The following is a 27,698-nucleotide window of genomic DNA, read 5'->3' as shown; positions in this document are numbered from 1 at the left end:
AGGCAGAGGTCCACCAGGAAAGGAGGAGCCAGAGCAGCCATTTGATCCTCCCCCGCCCGCCACCCGAGTGACTGGACAAGGTCAGGCTGTGAGAGGATCCCGCTTATCTGTAACACACCCGCTGAGCTGGCCTATGTAACCTGGCCACCTTATCAGGAGGCCTTTCTAACATGGCCAGTGAGGGTCAGCATGGCAAGCGGGGCACAAGGTGGTTCCAGGTCTCCATCAGGAAAATGAGAAAAAGCTCAGGCTTCCATTAGACTGTAGAACAGCCCTCGGCAAGGTCCCCTTGGGGCCAGGCACTCCCTGTGAAAATCCAGATGGGACGTCCATTCTGAACTCCCTGAAAGCCAGTGTGCATCATGTCCATGTCGTCTGTCCCCAGCCCTAAACTCCCAAGGGCTGCCTCCTCCTGCCAAGCTCCTATGTCGACTCCTCAGCCCAGCCCCCTGCACCCCCATCATCTGACGGCAGAGGCCCTTCCAGCTTGGCCCCAGCGCTCATGCTGGTCCCCCACCTACAACACCCTCCAGCTGTGAAATCTCTCCCCTCTCTCAGGGTGGCCCTTCCACCACAGAGGCCTCCCTGATCCCACAACCTCCCCTTTCCTGCTACCCCAACCCACCTCCTAAGGCAACCTTGCATTTCGTACCTGCTGGATGTCACCTGTCACACTTCACTCAGAACAGAGCCCTCTGTGGAGCCTTCCTGATACACTAACTCCAGTGCCCCTTTGTGTTGGCACCACACATTGGTCCCTTGACACGAATGGCCTCAAAGCATCATGGGACTTTGTGGGTTACGTCCTCAACTGAACCCACAGCCCCTGTAGGCCAGTGTGTCTCGACTCATACTTCTGGGCTTTTCTCTCAGCATCTAATTCTGCGCATGTGTATAACAGATCTTTGCGAAAGACATTCCAAATGTTGATCCCCAGATGTGCAGGCCTGAGGCTACCCTGTGTTCTTAGGCTTGTCATGTACGTCGTGCTCCAGGAAACCAGGACACAGTCCTGTGACGGAGTTCTGATCTGCACTGGCCTTAGACTCCTTCCCTGCACACAAGGCCCACAGTTATTCTTGGAGGAATAATTCTTATTCTTTTTAGTGTCCCTTATCTGTAAAATCAGACTGACAGTACCTGCTTCCTAATACGGTTTGAGGATGAAATAAGACAGTGTGTGCTAATGCATGTTGCACTTTGAGAAATGCTATCTAAATACAAAGTGATGTAAATTCTACAAGGCACTGAAGTTTGACTCCAAAGTGAACCAGCCATTTAATCTGGACAAGCCATTTAATCTCTAGTCTCTTCCATTCTTATATGCACTATATCCCTTTAAAACCCCTGTGGTCATCTTCCCCAGCCCACTCCCAGGCTCTGGGGATCAATTTCCTTCTCCACCTTGAAGGCCTGGCTTAAAACCCTGATGCCCACTCAAGTCGGAATTGATTCTCTCTTTTGATGTGCCCTCAGTTTAGATAATTTACACCTCTCCTGCAACTGGCTTTATCCTGAGTAAATATCCATCCTCCTCTCCAGACCAAGGGTCAGCAAACTTCTTTTTCTGTAAAGGTCCAGATGATAAATATTTTGGATTTTGTGGGTTATATGGTCTGTGTTACAATGATCTGTTTCTACTACTATAGTATGAAAGCAGTCACGGACAGTATGTGAATAAATGGACATGGCCATGGTATAATTAAGCTTTATTTAAAAAAACAAAAAAAAACAGGCTCTAGGCCAGAATTGACCCAGGAACCATAGTTTCCTCACTCTGCCCTAGACTATCAGCTCCCTAAAGGGTTAACAAGTTCTTATTTATCTCTGCCTTCATTTGCAGCCTCGAGGCCAAGCACAGAGTTTAGCCCCAAGAGGTCTCAAATAATTTATAAATTAATAAATAGCAGTAAAAATGGTGTCCTTTTATTGAAGCCCTATCAGGTGCAAAATGCTTGGTGCTCTGTAAGAAGCGTATTTATTATTTCATGTCATAGATGAAGAAAATGAGAGATAAGTACTTTGTCTCCATAGCTGGCACATAGCACAGCAGAGAGTCACACCCAGGTCTGTGCGGATCACACCCACCATGCCATGCCAGTGCACTAGCAAACGTTAAGTGGATTGCACTTGAGGGGTACGGGTGAACCAGTGGTCTTCTAGCTCTCCTGGCAAAGTCAGCAAAAGAATCTTCAAGCCCCAGCCTGGCTTCCTACAGTGTCACAGGGAGCACAATTCGACATATTCGTTTCTCCCCCCCCTGCACTTGCCCAACACCAGTGCCCACATCTACTCTGCACAGACAGCACAGCAGCAGGCCCGTGAGATCTCTCTGAGCATGAACAAAGCCTGCCTGGAGGGCTGGGCCCTTCTGAGCACTAAGAGCCCGGCTCCCTCTCGCCACCATTCTCTCCGAGGAGCCCAGAGAGTGAGAACTGCTGTGAGTGAGGCTGCCGGAGCAGGACCACCTCCCCCGACTGTTCAGGAGACAAAGGGAATCCATGGGAGGAGGCAGAGCAGAAGCTGGGGTCAAGGGCCAGATCTGAGCTCAGCTACTGAACGTCCTGTTACCCAGGCCTGTCTCAAACCATGTTAGAATCCCGGCTTTAAAAGGACGAAGAAAGATATGGAGGAAGCGGGTCTGGGGAGCAGCACTGAGGCTGAGAACCATGCCTTAGACATAAACGATCCTCCCAAGTGTGCCAGGAGGGAGGAACAAGGGGAAGAGTCCAGGTTAAAAGCAGGTAGTAGAGGATGCTAGGAATACACAAGAGAATTGAACCTCTACATGTCTAGAACCCCCAAAACATTGGCTCAAGCAACTGAGATTGATTTTGGCAACATCCCTGAAGCAGTGGTCAGAGAGATTGGAGGAAACCGCTGCAGGAAGGGGGACCCTTGTCTAACACTTGGAAATGAACTGTCCCAGGAGACATACGTGCTGACAAAGCAAGAGACTTCTTTTCTCCCCCCTGCTTTTTAGGGCCACACCCGTGGCATATGGAGGTTGCCAGGTTAGGGGTCCAATCGGAGCTACAGCTGCTGGCCTACGCCACAGGCACAGCAACACCAGATCTAAGCTGCGTTGCGACCTACACCACAGTTCACGGCAATGCCAGATCCTTAACCCACTGAGCAACGCCAGGGATCGAACCCACAACCTCATGGTTCCTAGTTGGATTCATTTCTGCTGCACTACAATGGGAACTCCAAAGCAAGAGCCTTTATTGGATTCATTTCTGCTTCACTACAATGGGAACTCCAAAGCAAGAGCCTTTACTGGGAAGGGGCCCCCAGGTGGACAGCAGCAGAGTAAGGGAACCCAGGAGAACTGCTCTGCCATGTGGCTTGTGGTCTCCAGTTTTATGGGAATGGAGCTAGTTTCCAGGTGGTCTCTGGCCAGTTGTTTTGGTTGTCTTTGGTCTGCCTCAGGGTCCTTCCTGGTGGCGCACACTCTCAGCCAAGAGGGATTCCAGCACCAGGGATCCTGAAAGGTTGGCTGTCGCCTGCCTCTTCTTCGTCCCACCCAAATCCTCCCAGTTTGTCTTCCTTATCAGGGCCTCCTCACGTGAGACAACTCATGCAAGCAGCTATTATGGTGTCTGGCCAACACCAGTTAGGAAGCTGCTGTCATGGGTGTGCTGTCCAGAAGCCCTGAAGCGGGGTGAAGGGGTGCGGTGGGGAATGGGGACCAAGGTCCCCTTGCTCTTTGCCGGTTCTACCCACGCTGCCGACCCGTTCCCTCTTCCTCTCCTCTGTCACTCACTCAGCATGTATGGACTGAGCCCCACCACGCGCAGACACTGCGCTAAACAAGGAGACACCCGTTCTGTTCTCTCTCTTCCCCATCGTCCCCCTTTCCTTTCCTCCCTTCTTCCTGGCCTCTCTTTCCTGTCACCAGCTCCTTGCTTCCCTGAAATCTTTCTCTCTTTTTCTGGCTGCACCCACAGGATGTGGAAGTTCTCAGGCCAGGGATCAAACCGGAGCCACAGCAGTACCCAAAGCCACAGCAGTGACAGGGCCAGATCCTTAACCCGCTGAACCACTAGGGAACTCCTTTTTATCCTCTTTATATACTTGAGTAAGTTTTATGCTACTTTTCCAGCAGGAACTCAGGGGCAGAGGTCTGACCTTCATCTTCTTCCCAGGGGCCGGGGCTGCAGCAGGGGCCGTGCGGTGTTGCAGAAGCCCAGAGGACACGTTGCTGATGCAGAATGTGCAGAGCCCTCGGAGCTCAGAGTGAGCGGCAATGTGGTCTGGAGGCCACACAAATGCACCCACCCCCCACCCATCCAGTTTAAACAGACACCACACATCCTGACACTCTCACAAACCAGAAAAAAGACAAATACACCACCACCTCCAAGGTAAGCATCAGTGACTCTGAAACCCACCAGGACCCTTTGGGGCTCCTGGACATGGATGTGCATAATATGTGAACTAAAAACCCTCAGCCTATCAAAGACATTAATACTTGAAGCATTCTTCATTCCAGAGAGAAGGTCAGTTTGATAACCCGGAGAACCACAGAAGCTCATCAGGAGATCCCTGAGGCCAGATTAAATACGGGCCCTGCACACACCCTGATCCTTATCAGCAATCCCACAGCTTGAACCGTTGCTCTAAAACTCCACCCAATCTTCCTACGGTGGGAAGCGGGGAGGTGGCAGGATCAGACAGTCTTTGGAGGCATTAACCTGCTGTGTCACACTTTGCCTGGCAAAGCAATAAAACTCTTCTTTTCTCCTTCACCCAAAACTGTCTCCAAGAGTCAGTTCAGCTTTGGTGTCCAGAGGCTGAGTGTCGGCAACAACCCCACCCCCAAAGTGGGGTCACTACACTCAACTGGTATGTTAGGGTCCAACCAAAAAGACCAAAAACCACTCTGAAGATTCACAACAAGGGAATTTAATGCAGGGAACTGGTCACATGAGTGAGCTGGTAAATCTGCCAGGGGATGAGGCAGCCCTGAGCAGCTGAAAGCAACTCTCACCGCCAAGGCTAGAGGGATGCGGAGGGAGAGGCAGTATTCCCTGGTCCAGGGGAATAGTGGCAGGCCCATCTGGCAGGTACTAGAGATCCAAAAGGCGTCACTGCCAGAAATGCCACTACAGGCTAAGAAGGAAAGGAAAATGCTGGCTCCCACCACCGCCTCCCATTGGTCGAACCCGGACAGAAGCCTCTGGCACGAAGCCTCTAGTGCGATTCAGAGCAGAGCAAGAGATGTGAGGGCAAGTGAGCTCGGCTGGTTTGGCTTTGCATTTTTTCTTACCTTGTAGCTGTGCCAGGCCTTCAGAAGCCCTTCTTTCTTTGCCTTTGATCCACAAAGGAATCCTAGGGGGGGTCCTAGGAATCAAAGTGAAAGCCCCTTTCATCCTGGTGGCCAGATGTCACTCTGGGTTCCACTTCCCTTTAGATGTTACCTACTGGGTGTTCACACTTGCTATTTCCATCACACCTACCTCCCTCCCTCCCTCCCTCCCTCTCTCCCTCCCATTCCTTCCTTCTCCCCACCCTTCCCTCCATCCCTTCCCTCCTCTCCTCTCTCCCACCTTCCTTCCTTCTATTCTCCTTCCTTCCTTCTGCTATATCTCATTTGCCCGTTTCATTATGTGTGAGTCCATATGTGCCAGGCACTGAGCTGGGCACTGGCCACCTGTCAGGGCAGGGGTGGTCCGTTCTGCCTGGGGAATGCTCAGAAAAGGCTCGCCGAGGAGCCAGTGTTTACGCCGAATCTTGAAAAACATTTCACAGCTGAGTAAGCAGAAGTAGGGCCTTCTAGGCAAAGGAAATGCTATCTTCAAAGATCTGGAGGCAAGAAAGAATTCTAATCCAGTGGGGCAGTGTCACACAAACTGTGACAAAGGACAGGTGACATCTAATAGGCAGGGCTTGTTGGTGGAGGGCCATGTGGGAATATTCTGGGAGCTAGTAAAAGATTTAAGCAAGAGAGGAAGCTTATCAGACTGAACTGATCAATCTGGCTGCAGCATGGAGGAACTGCGATGAGACTGAGGCTGGAAGACCAGGGAGAAAGCTGGTGTCTGGGCAGGGGTCCATGCATACTAGACAAGGTGAAACCGGCGTCTCTAAGAGGAATCCGCAAGCACGTTGTCACTGGCAAGTTTTGCTTATTTGAAAAGAAGGACAAAAAAGAGAAGAAAACAAAAGGAAAGGAAAAAAAAACCTGTTTGGAGAAAGTCGAGCTTTTTTACCAGTAAATCAGTTGTCAGGCTCGGGTTGCTAAGCTACAGGGAAAGTGGAACAGCCCGCTCTAAAAGGAGCTTTGGGGGAGGTGGGTGTAATCAGTCAGGTTGCTCCCTCCTCCTAGCCCAAAGCACCAAGCCTCATCCGCAGGGGCTGCCTCGGCACAAGCTGGGTGAGCATCGCCGCATCTGCTCACCCTGGCCACTGGGCACTAAGCTCCCAGGCCTGTGAGCGCAGAGCGGTTCCAACTCTGTAGGGTCGCAAGCTCCCATCAGTCTTTTAGCCTGTCTTCAGGCCATGCGGGTATGGGTTCTTCTGTATCTCCCCTCTTCCAGGTTTTCCCTGTGTAACCAAAGTGACTTAAAAAAAAAAAAAAATCAATTTCATCATCCAGTGACTTAACTACTATCACCTGTAGCTTATTAAACAAATGTCAGAGAACGGGCGGGGGTGGGTGGGGGTGGAGAGAATTGCACGGCAGCAAGAGTGGGGGCTCACTTTACTTTCCAACATCTTGAATTGACGGTTTGCGCCTGAAATTCAAACTTGAAGCCACGTGGCCTGAGGTGACGTAGGGACGCTTCATCAGGTCTGGTCACACTGTGTGTGGCCAGGAGCTCCAGATGCCCGTTCTTTGCACTGTTTTCTTCGTATGCAGGCCCAGAACTCATCAGCTCTCTGTTTATAATAGTTGCTCGGAGACAAAGTGCTCTCCAAGGTCCATCACAGCCCACCTCCCTCCTTCCTGACACGCAGCTGTCCTACAGCCTCTCCCACACCCCACTGGACCAAGTGCTCCTGGAGGTAACTCTTCAGGGAGCTGGAGCCACTACAAGCTGCTGCCCAAGAAGGGGGCTCAGGGAAGGGATGGGGTGCTTGGAGAGAGGGAAACCAGAGGAATCAAAGACAGGTGGCTGGGAGTCTGTTGACTGGCGTGGGTGGGGATTGGTGAAGATGTTGGAATCAAGACTGGACTGAGGAAAGCCTCGCCAGAGAGGTGAACTGAATCATAAGGGCTGCAGCAAAGAGGAAAAACAGCGAAGAGGAAATCAAGGCTGAAGATACAGAAGCCTCTGGAGATGATGACCAGGGCAGGGGGGACCTAGAAGAAGAAACTGGTCACTGTCAACATTACCTGTTGCACTCCCACCTGTTGAGCAAAGTCTGTGCAGGGCCGAGTGGTGGCCTGAGGCTAGCTCTTCCCCAACCTTTGCAAAACTCCACCACTCAGGCCCCAGGGGGTTATTTGTGCCTCTCTTACCAAACATAACTTTCCCACTTACTACCTAGGGGGCTTGGGCAATTTACTTAACCTCACTGGGCACTGCCACAAGGATTAAATATGTTAATACACGGGAGGGGCTTAGAACAGTGTGGGCACAAAGTGATTACTCAATAAATGTGAACTGTTAAGGTCTGCATCATTATTGTCATCATCTGCATCTTAAGTGTGAAGTAAATGGCTTTTAAAACTTGGCAGAGGCGGGAAGCTCACCCCCTTTTTGTAATTAGGGGGAAAGAAGGCTGAGAAGGTCAAATCCTCCCTAAGCTCACGCAACAAACCTGGGACGCAGCCAAGATCCAAGATCAGATCTGCTGGCTCTACAGCTCAGGGTCTTCAGTTCCTTGATAATGACGAATGCGGGAAGCAGCCGAGGGCGCGTGGAAGGAGCACAGCCATGGCGTCAATACCTGGATTCCAGGTCCTCCCTGCTAACCGTGTGACCTGAACGGCACTTCTACTTTCGGAACCTCAGCTTCCACGTGCACAATGGATAACGGGAGCACCTTGCAGGGGTGCTGTGAGGAGGGTAAGGCTGTCACAGAGCAAATGACAATACGGAGCATTTTCTGTGTCTTGTCTCATGACAATCAAAAAGCATGAGATGGTTCTACATCATCTCACCACAAGTGGAGCTCTCACTGCTGTTTTCTGGCTCCCTTCTTCACCCCCTGCCCTGAGAAGCATTTTGACCTCAATTTCTGAAATACTTCTCTGCCCTTTGCTTACTCTTTGTGCTTCTATTTTCTTCCCCTGAAGTTTCCATCTACTTCCAAGGCTCCGATCCCTTTTTGCTGTTATTGCCGGCACCTGGACCTTTAGGTGGAGAATTAAAATAGTTTCAGGAGTTCCTGTCATGGCACCACGGGAATCCAACTAGTATCCATGAGGATGCAGTTTGGTTCCTGGCCTTGTTCAGTGGGTCAGGGATCCAGCGTTGCTGTGAGCTGTGGTGTAGGTTGCAGACACAGTTCGGCTCCTGCGTTGCTGTGGCTGTGGTATAGGCCAGCAGCTGTAGCTCTGATTCAGCCCCTAGCCTGGGAACCTCCATATATCACAGATGCAGCCCTAAAAAGCAAACAACAATAACAACAAAACCACTGTTTCAGGGAGTTCCCTGGTGGCTCAGCAGGTTAAAGATCCAGCATCATACTGCTGTGGTTCGGGTGACAGCTGTAGTGCAGGTTTGACCCTGGCCCAGGAATTTGAGCAGCCAAAAAATAAAAATAGGAGTTCCTGTTGTGGCTCAGTACAAACCCAACTAGTATCCATGAGGATGAGAGTTCGATCCCTGGCCTTGCTCAGTGGGTTAAGGATCCAGCATTGCCTCAAGCTGTGGTGTAGGTCGAAGATGTGGCTTGGATCTGGTGTGGCTGTGGCTGTGGTGTTGGCCGGCAGCTGCAGCCTCAATTCAACCCCTCGCCTGAGAACTTCCATGTGCTGCAAGTGTGGCCCTTAAAAGCAAAAACAGAGAGTTCCCATCGTGGCTCAGTGGTTAATAAATCTGACTAGAGACCATGAGGTTGTGGGTTCGATCCCTGGCCTTGCTCAACGGGTTGAGGATCTGGCGTTGCTGTCAGCTGTGGTGCGGGTAGCAGATGCAGCTCGGATCCTGCGTTGCTGTGGCTCTGGTGTAGGCTGGCAGTAACAGCTCCCATTAGACTTCTGGCCTGGGAACCTCCACATGCCGTGGGTGTGGCCCTAGAAAAGACAAAAAAAAAAAAATTTAATTAATTAATTAATTAAAAATAAAATACTGTTTCATCCCAAGGACCAATCCCAAGCAAAATGTGCAATTGGGTTGGGCTGGTCTGTGACTTCTCCACTTTTATATGCCCCACTCCACCCCCGTCCAATTCCCTGGCACCTGAGGTCCTTAGGTTTTCTCTTCCTTTAGCCAAAACTGATCTCTGGACCGAATTTGAAATTCCTTTCTGCTCAGGTGTAAGTACCAGATGATGACTAATACCTCCAAAGTGCATTTATATTTTAATGAAAATGAGACCCTCCTGCCCAAGCACTGAAATCTCCCTGTAGAATTTCACTTTGGTGCATCTCCCAAGTACAGGGCCTTCCCTATCCCGTGCAGGCCACTGGAACTCACCTACACACCAGCCAGGCCCTTTCAGTGTCTCTGGAATGTTTCCTTGCCTCGGGAGCAATATGTCATGCCTGTGACGGCTCTTATCTTTGTATCTTGAAGAGCTCTGGGAATGTTAATTAATGCAGACACAATCTAAAAAAGCAGACTTGCAGGCGGCAACCTCCAGCTACAACTGCAATTCCTTTTATACTTATGTCTCCATTAAGAAAGAAATTCAAGCCCATGTCAGCCCTGGTTCTAGCAAAAAGATAACATGTCTCAAGGGTTTGGGGCTAGTTTCAGTTCCATTCTTAGCTGATTTCTAAAAAGCATTTCATCATTATTATTCCATTTGTCCAATACCAACCTTAGCATACAGGTTCAAGTTCTAGCTCCAAATCCCAACTTCGTGACCTTGGGCAAGTCTTTCAAGTTTTTGTCTCAATTTCCTCATCTATACAATGAAACAATAGTACCTAACTCTGGGGATTGTTGTGAGCCTTAAATGAGACAATATCTGCAAAGCAACCACCCCTGGGCCCAGTACTTAGAAGCCCTCAGTCAAGGTCAGTTCCCTTCTCTCCTTCCCCACCACGTTCCCAGTTGCTACACAACAGTGTAGAGAAAAAGACAGAAAGATACATTCAAGGTTTAACCATCACCTGTGTTCTAAAAGGACATCCATTTGATTATTAAAAACCTCAGACACACATTCCTTTGGTTTAAAGACTTTCACCTTTTCTACTCTTTGCTAGGAAAGAGAAGAAAGAGTAACAGATGAACGGAATGGAAAGTTGTGGAAAGCTGTGTATGCTGACTATCGGGTTAGACACTCCAAAACAAACAGATTGCTTTGAACAAAGAGATTATTTACAGTCTGCAAAGTAGAATTATTGACCTGGCCCAAACTGCAATGTTTAAGAAAGAAGCCAGCCAAGGGTCCCCTCCTTTGGAAGCCCTGTGACAATTACACTGCTGGTTGGTGTGGCATGTATTCATCTCAAGCTCACAATAACAGAAAGCTTGTCCAGTTCCTTCTGGAGTTCTTTAACTGGCTCTGGGTGCCCTCACTGTCCTAGATCCAGGTGCATGGGGCAGGTCGATAACCGCAAATTACTAACATCTTTTCTATCTGGGATCAGAGCCAGGAGACCAAGAGCAGTGGTGAACTCCAAAGGATGAATGTGAAATGAAACCCAGGAGGCGAAGCAGGATGTTAAGCGACCAGGTCAGAAAACAGAACAATGGCGGGCTGGATAAATGGAGCAAGTCGGCACCGGCTGGTCCCAAAGTGCCAGGCCGGGCCAGGCATGTAGTAGGAGCCGAGTGCCAACCCTGGAAAGGGAAAGGAGCAGAAAAAAGAGAAGCAGGGACCAGGAAATAGCCAGGGCTGAAGACAAGTGGGCGCACAGGTTAAAGTCAGAATTCTGCAGTCCCACCGCCAAATGCAAGCATGAGTGACGGCAAGAATAGGGTCCAGGACACAGGCTGAGGGCCAGTGCCCTTCGACCGGACTGGGACCAGGAAAGCTGTGAGGGCAGGGGTCCCACCTGCCCCCTCACTGCCCTGTGCTCAGAGCTGGGAGCAAGCCCCCAGTAAGACCTGCATAGGTAATCCTGTCCTGGCCACTCTCAACATCAGCAGAGGCCAGTGAGGGAGCAGGTAAGGGAAAGCGAGCCGGCCAGACTGGGGGCCCAGCACCTGAAAGCCGGCCCTTCTCAGCCAGCACCTCCCCCTACCTCAGAGCACTGGTACCCAAGATTGTCAGCAGGACACACCTCGGACATTCCCTGTGTCCTTCCTACATCCTGCCTTGGTTTCACGTGGTGGCTTACAACAGCAGGAATGTATTATCTCCCAGTTCTGGAGGCCAGAAGTCCAAAGTCAGTACTGCTGGGCTGAAACCAAGATGTCAGAAGGGCTACACTCCCTCCAGAGGCCTAAGGGAGAATCTGTTTCTTGCCTCTTCCAGCTTCTGGTGGATCTTACCATCCCTTGGGTCATGGCGGCATTACTCTAAGCTTTGCCTCTGGCTTCATGTGGCCTTCTCCTGTGGGGGTGTGTGTGTGTGTGTGTCTGAGAGAGAGAAAGAGAGAGCAATCTCCCTCAGCTCCTCTTGTAGGGACCCTGGCAGTACCATCAGGGTCCACTTGGATAATCCAGGATAATCTGTCCATCTCAAGAGCCTTAATTCAATCCCATCAGCCACGATCTTCTTTCCTTACAAGTTGACACTTGTAGGTTCCCGGGATTAGGACCTGATGTCTTTGGGGAGCCACGATTCTGCCTCCACAGGGTTTAAGGCACCAGCAGCTGGAACAAGACTCCAGCCTGCCTTCCCCTGGAGTGATGTGGCAGGGCCAGGAGGGGAGGAGCGCTGTCACCAGGGCAGAGGAGGGACAAGGCAGGGCAGAGCAGGGATGTGGGGGAGGCTGGTGCAGACCACATGGCAGCAGGCAGGGTGACCTCAGTGAAGCCGTGGGGCAGAGTGGAGCTTGGCACCCGCGTCTGGGCAGGGGCATGTTAACGGCCTCCAGGAAAAGGCATGAGTCACTGGGACACCTGGCCAGGGAAGGAAGAGACCAAGGCCTGGCTGATTGCACTGCCGGGCTTCAGCACCTTGGCGGATGGTGCTGGGAGCCTCAGACCCGAGAGCATGTTTCTGACCTCCCTGCGCTGGGCCTGGCTGGGCCACAGTGAACAGGACCCAGTCCCTGTCCTTCGCGAGTCCACATCCTAGCAGGAGGGACAGGCATAGTCGAAGGGCACTGTTAGTAACGCACATATCTATATGGGCCTAAGAACAGTTATTCTACCTGGAGACAGAGAGAGGGTGGATCTAGAAACTTTCAAAGAGACATTTGAGGGAGTCAAAGTTCAAGATTTCTAGGCCAAGATAGACAAAGTCTCCTTGAGAGATAAGGAGACACATGGGCTTGGGGACAGCTGTGATGACTTTGCAGGTTTCCCCATTCCACCTTCCTGTGAGATAGGTGGCTCCTTCTTCACACCTAAACAGGCAACTGGGCATAGCCAGGATTTATCTTCAACATGGAGCTGCAAATAAAACAGAACTCCTAGGGAGTTCCCCTTGTCCCTCAATGGTAATAAACCCAAGCAGTAACCACGAGGATGCAGGTTCGATCCCTGGCCTCACTCAGTAGGTTCAGTTTCTGGTGTTGCTGTGAGCTGTGGTGTAGGTCGCAGATGCAGCTTGGATCCCACGTTATTGTGGCTGCGGTGTAGACCCGCAGCTATAGCTCTGATTCGACACCTAGCCTGGGAACTTCCATGTGCCACAGGTTTGGCCCTGAAAAAAAAAAAAAATCAGAACTCTGAAACATGAGCTCAAGCCATGGCTTTGCCTTATCCAGCTGAGTGACCTTGGCCAAACCACTAAGGCCCTCTGAGCCAAACCACTAAGTGCCCTATCGGTAAAAAAAATCCTTGGAGGATTATTTTCAGAATTAAGTAAAATAATGCAAGGGAAATTGTCTAAAAATCTACATGCTCAAATAAATGTTAGCCTCCCTCCTTCCTGAGAGGTGAGGCAGCTTAGTCTGACACTGGGGCAAAGGCTTTTCCTGCAGGGGGTGGGACAGCCGTGTAACTTCATGCCTTTATGGGTGTTAAAAGCACCCACCTTACCAGAAATTAGACTTGTTTTTTTTTCCCAATTGTATTTTCTTCCTCATTCTTCCCTCCCCCTGTGCTCACAGGAAATATACAAAAGGACTCTTTTTGGTCCTTTTGTAACTTTGTGCCTCTCAATTTTGCCAGTTTGAGACTCCACACCTTTAAAAAGCAGGGGGCCTCTCAGTCACTGTGCCCAGTAAATAACACAATCTGGACCCAAGGGTCAGCGACCACACTCCTTCCTTCATCCCGACTTCCTGGAGGCAGAGCCAGTGCCCTCCCCCACGGCTCCCTTGATGGTTCCCGCCCTGCCTCTGACAGCTCAGTTCCGAGAACAAGGCTATTCAAAGATCTGCAGAAACTTCCTCAGGGGAGTCCTTAAAAGAGAGAGCCTGGGTTCAAGTCCTGCTTCTGCCATCAACCTCTAAGCCTCAGAGTCTTCTGCAAAGTACAATACTGATAGTTCCCATCTCCTAGAAATGTTCCAAGGATTAAACAAGATGCTTGTAAATTACTTAGCACAGTGCGGGGTCACTATTCTACTGGTTTGAAAGGGACGGAATAAAAAGAAGCAAACATTTAGAAAGTCAGGAGCTGGAATGATGAAATCAGCATTTCCAACTCGCCCGTGATGGCCAGTGGTTGGGTCATAGGGCAGACCCACAGCGAACTGGGATCTGATAGGAGGGCTGCTGACAGAAGAGCCATTCCCCAAAGCCATCTTTTTTCAGAGAGCCTGAAATTCCTAGAGAACCTCTGTCTCTTGAGAAAGACATTAAGTCTTCAGGAGTCCTCTGGTAAGACAGAGGGGTAGCACATTAAATCATTGACACTTTTGCTCAAAATATTTAACATCTCATTGGGACCTGAAGGAATGAAGCACAGGACAGGTAGATTTTGACAAGACAGCTGGAATGGGTTGGAAGGTATCCTGCAAAAGACATGCTCAAATCTTGGAACCTGTGGGTGTGACTTTTATTTGGTTAAAGAGTCCCTGCAAAAGTAAACAAGTTAAGGATTTAGGGATGAGATCATCAGGATTACCAGGTGGGCCCTTAATCCAAGGACAAGCATCCTTACAAGAGACACAAGAGGAAGACAGCCCTGTGAAGATGGAGCTAGCCCTGCCTCCTCCGCTAGGATGTGGACTCGCGAAGGACAGGGACTGGGTCCTGTTCACTGTGGCCCAGCCAGGCCCAGCGCAGGGAGGTCAGAAACATGCTCTCGGGTCTGAGGCTCCCAGCACCATCCGCCAAGGTGCTGAAGCCCGGCAGTGCAATCAGCCAGGCCTTGGTCTCTTCCTTCCCTGGCCAGGTGTCCCAGTGACTCATGCCTTTTCCTGGAGGCCGTTAACATGCCCCTGCCCAGACGCGGGTGCCAAGCTCCACTCTGCCCCACGGCTTCACTGAGGTCACCCTGCCTGCTGCCATGTGGTCTGCACCAGCCTCCCCCACATCCCTGCTCTGCCCTGCCTTGTCCCTCCTCTGCCCTGGTGACAGCGCTCCTCCCCTCCTGGCCCTGCCACATCACTCCAGGGGAAGGCAGGCTGGAGTCTTGTTCCAGCTGCTGGTGCCTTAAACCCTGTGGAGGCAGAATCGTGGCTCCCCAAAGACATCAGGTCCTAATCCCGGGAACCTACAAGTGTCAACTTGTAAGGAAAGAAGGTCGTGGCTGATGGGATTGAATTAAGGCTCTTGAGATGGACAGATTATCCTGGATTATCCAAGTGGACCCTGATGGTACTGCCAGGGTCCCTACAAGAGGAGCTGAGGGAGATTGCTCTCTCTTTCTCTCTCTCAGACACACACACACACACACACACACACACACACACACACACACACACACCCATAGGAGAAGGCCACATGAAGCCAGAGGCAAAGCTTAGAGTAATGCCGCCATGACCCAAGGGATGGTAAGATCCACCAGAAGCTGGAAGAGGCAAGAAACAGATTCTCCCTTAGAGCCTCTGGAGGGAGTGTAGCCCTTCTGACATCTTGGTTTCAGCTCAGCAGTACTGACTTTGGACTTCTGGCCTCCAGAACTGGGAGATAATACATTTCTGTTGCTGTAAGCTACCAAATTTATGGTAATCTCTTATGACAACCAGAGCAAACTAATGTGGGCCCCAGAGAGTTTAACTTTGGTTTCCTAGGTTCTTGCAATGGCCCCCAGTTTAACAGGTGTCTTAGCTGCCCCACTCCTCTGGTTTCTTACAGCCCCTTTCTCTAGAACCTGGACCGATGACCACCACCTACTGAGCGTCTACTACATGTGAGGCAGTGAGCTGGGGCTTCACATGGGCTACATCACTAAGCCATGCAATAATCCCAGATGATGGGTACTAAGGGCAAAAGAAGTTAGGTAACTTGTCCAGGATCACCCAGTTAGAAAATGCTGGAGCTGGGATCTAAACCCAGTTGTCTGTCTTCAAAGCCTGTGGCCACAGCCCTGGTGCCTCCCTGCCTGAGTGGGGGCCTTGTCTAGTTGACTATCAGCTCTCCAGAAGCCTACTGGCATCTCATACAAATAACAAGAGCTTATTACATGCCAGGCATTGGGCTCAGCATTTTCCATACATCATTTTATTTCTATCATCAACGTGACTCTATGAGGTAGGAACTAATAGTAACCCTTTTCATAGACAAGAAAGCTACCACTAGTGGTAGAGCCAGCCCTGGGCCTTGGGTCTCCTGGGGGTCCTGATCCAGTCATTTCCTCTGATCCACTCTGCCTCCCATTTATACCAGGACAGGAGGCCATCATTTGACTTGGATGAAGTTCAGACTTTTGAAAGGCTTCTGTGTTGTCCAAAGTCTGCAGGGCTTCCCTCAGGTGTGTGTATGTGTAGAGCTTGCTTATTAGTTCCCAGACAGTTCAAAACACCCACTGTGCCGCAAAAATATTCCCCTGCCCAGACAGTCACAAACACTCTGCCCACACTTTCGGCAGCCTCTCTACCTGGTTCTTTTCGTGCCTTCCTCCCCCTTCTCATTAGAAAACTTGAGAACTATAGGGCAAAATTAATATACTAAAAAACCCTGCAAAATATACATTTGTGTAACACTGGTCATTATAATAATAATGATCATATAAAAATAAGGAAGGAAGAAAAATGTTAAGGGTTTCACCAGAATTTGTATCTCAAGTGAAGCCTTTAAAAAAAAAAAAAAAATCTTAATGGGTGTGGGTGGAGGGAAGAAAGCCAGGGGAGAGATAAGATGAAATGGAAAGCAAGATTTTTATATTTATAAACCCTGACTACCTAAATTGATTTATTTAGAGTCAGTGGTAATTTGTGCACCCTCTTTTGAAATGCTGGACAACTTAATTGAACCAGCAAGTCACACGACATGGCCAACAGACAACAAACTGCCTTTGGAAGTGAACTGGGATTTCCTGGATCAATTTGGCTCTTTGCGAGGGTGGGGAGGGGGGGGGTGTTAGGGAAAACAAGAGTTGAAGAAAAGGGAGAAAAAACAGGCCATGGTTGTCAACAGAAGTGGAATAATGAAAAGAGAACAGGACCAGAGCCGAAAACCTAGTTTCAGAAGAGCTCTGCCCCTCATTTGCTGTGTGAACTGGGACAAAGCACTTGCCTTCTCTGGGCTTGAGTTTTTCACATCTGCAGATGATTTCCAGGGTGCCTTCAAATTCCATAAGGATATGTTTAAGTAACACAGAATCACAACATATGTTTTTTGTTCTGTTTTGTTTTTGCTTTCCTTCTCACAGTTGCATAATCAAGTAAGAGAATGAGATGTGGTTGCTGCTAAACACACGTTTATCCAGAGGGCAGAACCACACAGACATCTGATCAGAAATCTTCTGGCAAGAGCTGTGCCTAACGCCCAAATCCCAAGCCCAATGGAACTGCCCTGAGATGCTGGCTGGAGCAGCCTTGCTAGGGAGGAGGTCTGTGTAGGCCTCTGAATCTCTTTCATGGGGACACTCCCAGAAAGCCAGCCCTGTCATTAGCCTGCAAAGTAAACATCAGCCTCGGCAAAAGCCTGGCCAGAGTCACCTAAAGTCAACCTTGCTCTTTTAAAGGGAGAGCTTTCACCATTCATCCCTTCAGCAGTTCCTGCTTTAAAACATGAAAACAAACATGGGGCTCCCCTAGGAAATCGCCCTGGCCTTTCATCCAAAATCACCAAGGGCTGTGGGTAGGACTCAGAATTGTGTTTCACCGACAGGTCCAGACCGGAGTTTATTCGAGAAGAGAAACCAACACAGCGGACAGAGAGGCCAGGGCTAAGAAAAGAGCCTCTCTGCTGTGATGCCGCAGAGCAATGGGTGGTATTAACACACTCAGAACATTTACCCAGAGTCCAGAATTTAGTCTTACTAATAAGCATTTTTTTTTCTTTTTTGTCTTTTCTAGGGCTGCGCCCACGGCATATGGAGGTTCCCAGGCTAGGGGTCTAATCGGAGCCAACAGCTGCCAGCCTACAGCCACTGCAACGCAGGATAGGAGCCATGTCTTCGAGCTACACCACAGCTCACGGCAACACCAGATCCTTAACCCACTGAGCGAGGCCAGGGATCAAACCCTCAACCTCATGGTTCCTAGTCAGGTTCGTTAACCACTGAGCCACGATGGGAACTCCAATAAGCATTTTTTATATTGAGTTTTTAACACTTTATTTTGTTCTTATTAATGAAGACGCTGCTTCATTATGTGAATCCCCACCTAACTAGCAAATCCTTCAAAAGCAAAAGAAGAAGTTCCAATTGTCTGATTTCCAAGCCCAACAAGCAGCCCAGGGCAGAACTGAGCCGAGAGAGGCTGACTGCCTTCACCAAGAAGTCAACAGCAGCTCTTCAATGCGCCCCAAGCCCTTCTCCCACCAGTTCATCCCCATCCACCCCTGAACCACAAAGCACTACTTCCTCCCCCAGGTCTGAGAAGACTGAGAAGGGCTTTGAGGAAAGTGTCATTAGGTTCCCACACAGCCCAGACTAGCCTATACCCCATCCTGGACTGTCTGAATAATGAGTAAAAAAAAAAAAAAAAAAAAATAATAGTATCTAGCATTTATTAAGTACTTACTACGTGCAGGCATTGCTAAGTGCTTTATTTTGCAACACAATTCATGACAACTCTAGGAGACAGCTAATTTTTCTTTTTCTTTTCTTTTTTTTTTTTTAAATTGGCCGCACCTGCAGCATGTGGACATTCCTCAGCCAGGGATCCAACTTGCACCACAGCAGCAACCCAAGCTGCTGCCATGACAGTACCGGATCCTTAACCTACTGCACCACAAGGAAATTCCAAGAGATAGCTACTTTTATCATCCTCATTTTCTGGATGAAAACACTGAGACCCAGAGTACACTGCTAAGAAATGGTTGACCCGGGATGCAGATCAGTGGCTGGCTGACTTGAATCCTGTGTTTTAACATTTCAGATAGACTACTTCCTGAACTAGTCTGTGTATTCCTTAAGGGAAGAAGTTGTCAGAGTTCCAGGCGTGGCTCAATGGTAACGAACCAAACTAGTATTCATGAGGACACGGGTTCCATCCCTGGCCCCACTCAGTGGGTTAAGGATCTAGCATTGCTGTGGCTGTGGTGTAGGCTAGTAGCTACAGCATTTTACCCCTAGCCTGGGAACCTCCATATGCCACATGTGGGGCCCTAAAAAAAAAAAAAAAAAAAGAGAAAGAAAACAGAAAGAGAGAGATGGAGAAGGTGTCTTTTTTCTTTTCTGTTCTGTCACACAGCCTAGAGGAATTCTAAGCAATAAATAGCAGACTCTCAGCTTCTGCCTGTTAACTGACTGACTGATGGGAGACACATGCCCAGGGTGGTCAAATACCAGAGGCAAGAGTGACAAAAGAACAGAGAGGGATCCTGCAGAGAGTCTGGAGAGCTGCTTAAAGCCAGGCCAATTGAGGTGAGGAAGTGTGGGCACAAAGCCTCCTTCCAGGCAATACTCAGAAACTTCCAGAAAGCCCTGAGAAGGAAGATGGCCTTCTTTCCTCTGACGAAGACTCTTCAAGGAATAATGAGGCCTCCAGATGCAACCAGGGCACAGGGGTGGCTTATGGGACCAAACCTAATTTATTGTCCCATCACTGGTGGTCACTAAGGAGCCAGTGTTGCTCTTTGCAAAAACACTGCTCATCTGTTGTCCTGGCTGGCATCCAGTTTAGAAAAGGGTGCAGGGCTCAATTTTCCTACACTTGGGGTGGTCTGCAGAATTTTTCTTCCTTTTCCTGCACTAAAGATGTGAAGGAGTGCAGCCCCATTTCCCGAATGAATTATGCTTCAATATTTGTAAATCAATTCTTTGAAACTGAGAACACATTTCCCATAGGGAGACCTATTATTTAAAGAGGTTAGCCTCTCAGGTAGGTTCCAAAGCCCTTATTTTACCCTTTGTTAATAGTACTGAGTTCAGCGGTACATGGTATTTACGAACCATCAAGTGTTTGCAGAAGAAAGTGCACTCTTGGAGTTCCCGTCATGGCACAGTGGTTAACGAATCCGACTAGGAACCATGAGGTTGCGGGTTCGGTCCCTGCCCTAGCTCAGTGGGTTAACGATCCCGGCGTTGCCGTGAGCTGTGGTGTAGGTTGCAGACGCGGCTCGGATCCTGCGTTGCTGTGCCTCTGGCGTAGGCCGGGGGCTACAGCTCCGATTCAATCCCTAGCCTGGGAACCTCCATATGCCGCGGGAGCGGCCCAAGAAATAGCAACAACAACAACAACAACAAAAGACAAAAAGACAAAAAAAAAAAAAAAAAAAAAAGAAAGTGCACTCTCAATCCTACTATCAGCATTCCGGGATCCCCCTTAGCCCTTTGAGTAGGGATGCCAGACAATGAAAAGACTGGCAACTCGGTGGTGCCTGATAGCTTTCTTACTGGGTTTGGAGAGGAGATCAAGATTTGAGGGCATAAAATCAGGCGAGCCTTGTTAAGGAGGTCACATTCGGAGAGTTCTAGGGGTTAGGACTTGGTGATTTCACAGACGCAGCCTGGGTTCAATCCCTGGTCTGGGGACTGAGGTCCACATCAAGATGCTGCATGCTGCGCCTCGCCCCACTCCCCAAAAAGAGGTCACGTTTGTTGAAATAAAGAGTTTACCAATATCCTTGATATCTGTCAGCTCAGAATGGCACAAAAGAGGGTGTAAGTCATACTCCTGACATCCTTGGGGCATCTTAAAGTTCAAAGGGATTTCTGCACAGTCAGCCTGTTAAATCCTTGCAGCAAAGAGATCGCCTCGTTTCAGCTCCTATCCTCCACCTACTGCTCCAAGCTGAGGGACAAGGAGTTCAAGAAGGAATGTCTCCAAGAAGCTCCTTATTTAAAATAATAATAATAATCATTATCATAGCTATTACTTTTTTTGAATACAACTTTACGCCCAAGACCTTATAATTTATTGTTTTAACTTATTAAATTCTCACAAAAACTCTATGTGTAGATTTGTCACTAACCTCACTTAGAATATGAGGAAACTGAGGTTTGGCATGCTTAAGTAATTTGCCTTAGATCACATGGCTAACACATGGAAGAAGTGGTATTCAAAGCCCGGTGTGCATTATACCTCAAAGTCCAGATTATTAAGTGCTGTGCTATACTTGTTTTTCTCAATTAAAAAAAAGGAAGGGAGTTCCTGTTGTGGCTCAGTGGTTAACGAATCCGACTAGGAACCATGAGGTTGCAGATTCAATCCCTGGCCTCCCTCAGTGGATTAAGGATCTGGTGTTGCCGTGAGCTGTGGTGTAAGTCGCAGATGTGGCTCAGACCCTGCGTTGCTGTGGCTCTGGTGTAGGCCGGCAGCTACAGCTCCAATTAGACCCCTAGCCTGAGAACCTCCATATGCTGTGAGAGTGGCCCTAGAAATGGCAAAAAGACCAAAAAAAAAAAAAAAAGAAAAAAGAAAAAAGGAAAAAAATCCAAGAGTTCCTTGGCGGCCTAGTGGTTAAGGATTCAGCATTGTGCCTGATGTGGCTTGGGTTCAATCCCTGGCCTGGGGATCAAAAAAAGACACTACAAAGTAAAACTTGCCATAAGCATAATAAAAATCTATGTATTTTTATTTAAATGAGAGTATTCAAAATAGATATATGTATATTCTGGATCATCTGGGAGACCAGTTGTACCTGAGTCTTGTCACAATTTAACAGCTACCTTACATTTTATTTATGATTCATTTCCGGCCAAGAGAAGCCAATTCGATTATGACAAACCAAGTGAATGAGGGTTTTACAGTTGATTGAATAGAGACAAACCATGGGAGGCTTGATTTCTCATTCAGTCACACAGCATAGAGTGGCACAGGTACGCAGTGCTTACAAAGATTTGCCCCTTAGGTACCCTCCTCACATTGAAAGCAGATACTTTTTTTGGCCATGTGCAAGGCATGTGGAAGCTCCCAGGCCAGGGATCAAACCTGCGCCACAGGTTCAGTCTGATGACAGCAATGCCTCCATAACCTGCTGCCCCACGAGGGAATTCCAGAAGTAGATGCTTCACAGTTTCTATCTTCCTCTGTCCAACACTACACACTATGTTGACTCATTGTTTCAAAACCAGCTACTTGGCTGCTAAACTGCTTTAGTCCCTAGTACAAATTGTTAAGAAATAAAGGTTTTCATCAATTTTTTTCCTTTTAGCTAGTCTTCTTTCTTGATAATGCAGACAAATGTCTCATTTGCCTACTTAGAAGAAGCTCTAAGAAATGAGAAGACAGAAACCTACTGGTTCAGTCATACATGGGTAGCCAACCAAACTTATGTATGAAAAAGGAAGAATCCCAAAATTTAACAGTAGAAAGCAGAGAAAAAGCAGTCCTAATAGGAAGCGCAAAATGAGACTATATAAATAAATCCAAATACATCGGTAATCACAGTAAATGTGAATGGATTAAACTGAGTTATTAAACACAGAAAAAAATATTAGATTGAAAAATATCATAAAGCCAAATGTACATTTTTTACAAGCAACTCGTTAAACTGTAAGAATGCACAAGGACAGAAAATAGAGGTATGAAAAAATAGAGAAGCTGTCAGATAACAACCACCACCAAAAAGCTACGGTGGCTAAGAGCTAATGTGGCTATTAAATCAGACAAGTGAGTTTAAGACAAAAAACATTATTAGGGATAAAGTGAGTCACTACATTTTGATAAACGTGTTCATTCACCAGGTAGCTGTAACAACCCTAAATGTATATGAACTTAAAATGTCCGTAGGAGGAGTCCTTTGAAATGGTCTTGAAGGCTGAGTAGGCGTTTACCAGAAAGACGAGGGGAGGGGGCCGGGGAGAAGAACATGCCAGACAGGAAACATGATGCAACAAATCCAGAGAGATGAGAAAATATAGCGTGGACAGAGGTCTAAAGCACTGCATAACTACATTACATTCATTTCTTTGGCACGTTCGTGTACCAAATTCTTCTTCAGCATAAAACCACTAGAAAAAGAATACTACCTATACGGAGGATGAGAGGCGTGAAAAGAGCTAATGGTTTCACTTTCCCCGGCAACTCTGGCACTGCAGATTTGCAAAGTCCCAGAGGAGTTCGCTCTGGTGATATCATTTTAGCCTTGGACAATGGCACATCCCAAACAACCGTGTGACTGACACCCTTCGGCTGTCACTGAAAAGTCTAAACAAGATCCGCAGCACTGCTCAGCCTCAGATTGCTATCGAGCTGCCTTAGTTCCTCACTTTCATAATTACAATCTGACTTGTTACATGAAATACAAAGAGAGTAAGAAAGGAGAAAGAAAAACAAATGTGGAAATTATTTCATATTAATGTCATGACCTAATGCATCCATTTGATCTCTCTTGGCAAAGGAAGCAGAAGATCCAGTTTGACAAAAAAGATCTAGCATAGTTGCACAAGGGGGTTTTGAGTTGGGAACGTTCTTTATACATTGTCAGTTTCCACCCATGACAGGTAATTAGCTCCATTATGAACACAACACCTTAAAGAGTAGCCAAAAAGTTTCAGGAAATTAAGCTCATTTCAGAAGGAACTGCTTTTTAAAAATCTCAGACAATTCACACAAACTTTGTCCTCTGAATCTGGACCCCACTTTTGATGATATTTTAAACTTAAGAATTACCTAGTGTGTGGTGGGAATTGACACTTATCTACCCATTTTTAATTTTGGTAATGAAAAATGAGAAGGAGAGGCAGGAGGGGTGTGGGGAGGAATTGTTTCCTTTTCTGGTTTCTTCCAAAATGTCCTTTTCTCAAGTGAAGCCTGGTTTTTGCTTCAATTAGAGCAGAATACATTCTCCACATCAGAGAAGTGAAGGACAGGCCTTGAACTTTATTTTCTCTCCAGCTATCTGGCTTTGTCCTCTGCCCTGTGAGGAATTCTTTTCCCCTCTTCTCCTGTTGGTTCCTCCTTTCTTCATTCATTCCTCAGTTTTTCTTGCCCAACAAAGAATGGTGGAACTTACACCATCCAGTACTTTATGTAGAAGCTGCTTCATTCCAATAATTCAGCAAGTATTTATCAAGGCCCTACCATCAGCCAGCACTGTTCTTAGTGCTGAGAGTTCTGCAGTGAACCAAGCAGACAGAAAGCCCTTCTGTCGCTGAGCCCTGTCCACCAGGGAAGGTGGCTCAGAAGAAATGCTATCTGAGCTGACATCTGAATAATGAAAAGGACTGAGCCCAGGGGAGAACACATGGAAGAGTGTTCCAACCAGAGGGACCAGCCCAAAGCAAGGGCTTTGAGAGAAGCATTACGTATGCTCTGCACATTCCAGGAAAAGGAAGGAATTCGGCGATTCCTGGGATCCAGTCACTGGCACATGAAGGCCATCTGTAGCTGCTAGGTCCCTGGGCTGGAGCCATGCCAAGACAGAAAGAAGTGCCCCCAGCTGGAAGGCCTCCAGATTCTGAAGGGCTTCTAATTCCAATCCAAGCTATGGAGTCGGGGTGGAGGTGGGGATCCTGTGCTTTGAGAAAATCAGTGTGGCAGCCGTGGGCAGTGGCAGAGCAGAAAGAGACTAGAGCCTGAGAAGCAGAGAAGGGAGGCCAGGGTATCAGCCCCGGCTCCAAACGTGGTGGCAGGGAGCGAGAGAAAGATGAGGTCTCTAAGACAAGGAGGACGGGGCACAGTGTCTTTCAGAAAAATATCATCAGTTTGGATGAGGAAGTATAAGGAATTAGGAATATGCTATAAGAGAGATTAGCTTAGGGCGTTTTGCCCACAGAGTTCCAGAGTTTGAGCAAACGCAGGAGAGAGAATCCTTCAGAGGTTCACAGAGGGAACTAAAGATGTGGTGAATTCGAGAGGGAAGACCAGGTCACAGCAGACCTGGGGGAGCAACAGCCTGCAGCTAACACACACAGGTACACACACAGGTACACGCACTTACAGTCCACACTGGGGCAGTGACCACAGCTGCCTTTTCAGTGTGTCCCAGGTTGAGGGAGATGAGCTCAAAGTTATCTTTTTTTTTAATACAGAAGACAGGAGAGCCAGCCTGTTTTTATAGACTCTATCTTCGATACCTTTAAACCTTTGTTCCCCTTAAACATAAAAATCACCTATCTCCTCTTAAAGCTATTTGAAATTTCAAAATAAAAATAGCAACGAAGAACAAAACAAGATGATTTCAGAATGTTTCTCCAAGTGACACATGCCCCCTCTGTCCAGATCATGGTCTATACCCTTCTGACCCAAGGGCTTTCCTTGAGGATCCCTGTCAAGCCTGAGAGTGTGGCCGCATCTGCCCTGCAGCCTCAGGCTGCATTCCTTAACCCAAAAGGGAAAAGGGAAAGGCCATAATTCAGGGGACTGCCAAAGTTTGTCTTTTAAAATATGTAGATGGGGAACTATCTTGGCTGCAGGCATGGCAAAAAAAAAAAAAGTACCTATTATTTAAAAAAAAAAAAAAAGGTGTTCCCGCTGTGGTGCAGTGGGTTAAGAATCCGGCCTGTATTGGGTCGCTGCAGAGGTGCAGGTTCCATCCCTGGCCCTAGGCAGTGGGTGCATGGCCGCAGCTGTTGCTGCAGCTGCTACAGAGGTCACAGCTACAGCTCAGATTCAATCCCTGCCTTGGGAACTTCCATATGCCATGGGTACAGCCTTAAAAGAAAAAAAAAAAATAAAATAAAATATAACACACAGAATAAAGAGAGAATTTACCTTGCTTCAAAGAGCAAAGCTAGGTCCATGAACTAAAGATTTCGGGAAAAAAAGTTTCATGGAGTTCCCTTCGTGGCTCAGTGGTTAACAAACAGACTAGGAACCATGAGGATGTGGGCTCAATCCCTGGCCTTGCTCAGTGGGTTACTGATCCGGCATTGCCATGAGCTGTGGAGTAGGTCACAGACGCGCCTCGGATCTGATGTTGCTCGGATTTGACCCCTAGCCTGGGAACCTCCATATGCTGCGGGTGCAGCACTCCTCCGCCCAAAAAAAGTTTCAGATTAAAAAAAAACCTCATTAAAAATGCTAAAGATCAGGACTTCCTGTCATGGCTCAGAGGAAATGAATATGACTAGCATCCATGAGGACACAGGTTCAATCCCCGGCCTCGCGCAGTTGATTAAGGATCCAGCGTTGCTGTGAGCTGTGGTGTATGTAGGTTGTAGACGCGGCTTGGATATGACACTGCTGTGGCTGTGGTGTAGGCCAGCAGCTGTAGTTCCGATTTGAACCCCTAGCCTGGGAACCTCCATATGCTGCAAGTACGGACCTAAAAAGCAAAATAAATAAATAAAGATAGACATTAATGAGTATTGACAGGATGTGGAGAAATTCAGAATCTTCATAATTTGCTGGCATAGCCTCTTTGGAAAACAGCCTGGCAATTTCTCCAAATGTTAAACATAGAGTTACTACATGACTCAAACTTCACTCCTGGGTATATACACAAGAGAAATGGAAACATGTCGACACAAAAACTTGTACATGAATGTTCACAGTAGCATTATTCACGACAACTGAGAACAAAGGAGATGTTCACTGGAAACAATTCAAATGTCCATCAACAGATCAATGGATAAATAAAATGTTTATATGTACAACGTAATGTTATTCAGCAGCAAAAGGAAATGAAATCCTGATACATGTTAGAACAAGAATGACTCTTGAAAACACTTTAAGTGAAAGAAGCCGGTCACAAAAGGCCACATATCATAGGATGCCAACAATATGAAATGTTCAGAAGAGGCACATCTATGTAGACAGAGAGTAGATTAGTAGTTGTCTAGGGCTGGGGAGGGGAGGGAGAAGGATGAGCGAGGAATTTAGGGGTGAGGGAAGAATAGAGAGTAACTGCTAATGGTACACAGTTTCTTTCTGGCATGATGAAAATGTTCTACAGTTGATTGTGGCGATGGCTGAGCAACTCTGCAAATATACAAAAAAAAATTGACATCTAATGCAACATTATAAATGATCTATACTCCAATTTTTAAAAAATCACATAACACTAAAGAACAAAATTGATAAAATGGATAAAGTGTACAGTATGTGTATTATATCTCAATTAAACTGTTAAGGAAAACCCCCACAGAATTCTGATAACCAAGTCCAGAATGCAAACTGATGAATCCCAGAAATGAATCCCAGTGAGAGAGAAAGGAAGGAAGGAAGGGCGGGAGGGAGGGAGGAAGAAATCCAAAGACATCCAGATGGCCAAAAAGCACATGCAAAGATGTTCAACATCACTAATTATTAGAGAAACGCAAATCTAAACTACAATGAGCTATCACCTGACACCAGCCAGCATGGACATCATCAAAACGTCTACAAACAGTAAATGCTAGAGAGGGTGTGGAGAAACGGGAGCTCTCCTACACTGTTGGTGAAAATGTAAATTGGTACAGCCACCATGGAGAACAGTACAGAGGTTCCTCAAAAAACTAAATGTAGAACTATCACATGTTCCAGCAATCCCACTCCTGGGCATATATCTGGAGAAACCCATAATTCAAAAAGATACATGCATCCCAAAGTTCACTGCAGCACAATTTACAATAGCCAAAACATGGAAGCAACCTAAATGTCCATCAACAAAGGGAAAGATAAAGATGTAGTATGAAATATTACTCAGCCATAAAAAAGAACAAAATAATGCCTTTTGCAGCAACATGGATGGACCAATAAATCAGTATACTAAGTGAAGTAAGTCAAAGACAAATGTCTTAACAATATCACTTATATGTGGAATCTAATTTTAAAATGATACAAATGAACTTTTCTACAAAACAGAAACAGACCCATGGAATTCAAAAACAAACTTATGGTACCAAAGGGGACAGGTAAGTGGGGGAGGGGGTAATGAATTGGGGGTTTGAGACTGGCATATGCACACTATTGTATATGGAATGGATGGTCAGTGAGGACCTGCTGTGTAGCATGGGCAACTCTACCCAACACTCTGTGATAATCTATATGGGAAAAGAATCTGAAAAAGAATACGTATATGTATGTATAACTGAATCACTTTGTTATACAGCAGAAATTATTACAACATTGTAAGTCAACTATACTTC

The 27,698-nt window shown here is 47.5% G+C and overlaps 1 long non-coding RNA gene across 6 annotated transcripts in view; it reads right to left on the bottom strand.

Annotated features, from left to right (window-relative positions):
* The window catches only part of LOC106509865 (uncharacterized), a 149,036-nt gene that overhangs the window by 92,731 nt on the left and 28,607 nt on the right, over positions 1–27,698 (bottom strand). For 2 of the 6 annotated variants that reach the window (XR_014842362.1, XR_014842386.1), the window contains 2 exons: positions 6,404–6,566; positions 5,273–5,346 (listed from right to left, as the gene is read on the bottom strand). This is a non-coding gene — a long non-coding RNA (uncharacterized LOC106509865). Of the gene's footprint in view, positions 1–5,272; positions 5,347–6,403; positions 6,567–7,770; positions 8,025–9,461; positions 9,697–27,698 lie in introns of those variants that run through there. The other 4 variants (XR_014842359.1, XR_014842356.1, XR_014842371.1 and 1 more) reach the window with 4 other exon arrangements.

Source organism: Sus scrofa, chromosome 3 (assembly GCF_054392235.1).
Source record: "Sus scrofa isolate SSC_HxYL_T2T_F1_AM1 chromosome 3, Sscrofa_HxYL_maternal_Yorkshire_Landrace_v2.0, whole genome shotgun sequence".
NCBI classification, from domain to species: Eukaryota; Metazoa; Chordata; class Mammalia; order Artiodactyla; family Suidae; genus Sus; species Sus scrofa.
Note: the sequence above shows the minus strand (reverse complement) of the source record. Positions and strands in the feature narration are given on the sequence as shown.